The 348-nt window shown below is 19.8% G+C and overlaps 1 protein-coding gene across 1 annotated transcript in view; it reads right to left on the bottom strand.

The window, feature by feature from the left end:
- The window catches only part of LOC119589362 (PDF receptor-like), a gene marked incomplete in the record, with an annotated part of 41885 nt that overhangs the window by 2583 nt on the left and 38954 nt on the right, over positions 1-348 (bottom strand).

Here is a 348-nt window from a genome sequence, read left to right as displayed (position 1 = left end):
TTTGGATGGTAATAATGTAATAAAAAAATTTAACCGACAAATGTAAGGATAATAATAATAAAAAGATAAAAATAAGGCGTAATAAAGGTAAAAATGAAAAGTAATGATGTTTTATAAAAATAAAACAATAATATAGTAATAGTAAAAATATAAAAATATTAAAGTAAAAATAATATGAAAAAATTTTTTTAAATTAATAGGGGAAAAAACCCAATAATAATTATATAACATAATAAAACCCTACAAAATTCATAAATCAATTAATGAAAATATGATAATGATAATAAAAAAAATTTGGGGAAGTGGTACGACGAAAACGACAAACGTGAGATGATGATGAAATCAGTG

Source organism: Penaeus monodon, chromosome 25 (genome assembly GCF_015228065.2).
Source record: "Penaeus monodon isolate SGIC_2016 chromosome 25, NSTDA_Pmon_1, whole genome shotgun sequence".
In the NCBI taxonomy this organism is placed as follows: Eukaryota; Metazoa; Arthropoda; class Malacostraca; order Decapoda; family Penaeidae; genus Penaeus; species Penaeus monodon.
Note: the sequence above shows the minus strand (reverse complement) of the source record. Positions and strands in the feature narration are given on the sequence as shown.